Below are 864 nucleotides of genomic sequence, written 5' to 3' on the forward strand. Positions count from 1 at the left end.
AAAAAAATGGTAAAAGTAGAAGTATTTGGGAAGTAGAAATATTTGAAAACTCTTTATTAGCTTTTCCCACGTGATGTAATGTCACAAAATCAGAATTCAACAATAACTATTTAATTATCTTCAGATAAAATAATATTAACTTAATTAATTAACTCTGCGTAACAATAAACTCCAAATAAAATAAGGTTTGATCGAATTTGAATGAGAATATTAAGCAAGAATTCTTCCCACCAGTCCCCATTTAACGTATAATGTCAGCCGCTAATAGCTGTCTGGCCGATTTTTATGGTGTTTAATCAATCACATATGCTAATACCAAATTTCAGATGGTCCGTTATATGCGAACCATAAATCTGCGGTCAGGATCCACCAAATAATACGAACGGCAGATCGTTTGGACAATACCAAATTCCTATGCGGGCGTGTCGGTCCCCTCAAATTTCTTCTAACTAATTAATATTTCCCCCTCATCACGCGCATTTTAATTCAAAGTCTGAACAGTATTCTCACCCGCGAAGCATCCTTCCAACCACGCTTTTCCACCTCATCGCTGGCGCTGGCTCACTGATTGGCTGGGGCCGCACGGTGCCAGCTTTGATTTCCCACCGCAGATCATCACAACGCGCTCCCTTCCTTTTAAATAGTAATTAACCGCAAGACAAATATGGCCTCATATTAAATTCGGAACCCCACAGGAGCAGAACAAACCAAGGGACTGGATCGACTTTTCTTTTTCTTTGCTGTGATTTAGCTGTATCAGGGATTTCCTTCGTTTTCTATCTTCATCTCGCCTCCACGCTCAAAATCGCAAACCCTAGCCGTTTTGGCTCCTCCACATTCCGCAGCTGAAGGATGAGATGAAGA

The sequence above is a fragment of the Phalaenopsis equestris genome, unplaced genomic scaffold (genome assembly GCF_001263595.1).
Source record: "Phalaenopsis equestris unplaced genomic scaffold, ASM126359v1 Scaffold000477, whole genome shotgun sequence".
NCBI classification, from domain to species: domain Eukaryota; kingdom Viridiplantae; phylum Streptophyta; class Magnoliopsida; order Asparagales; family Orchidaceae; genus Phalaenopsis; species Phalaenopsis equestris.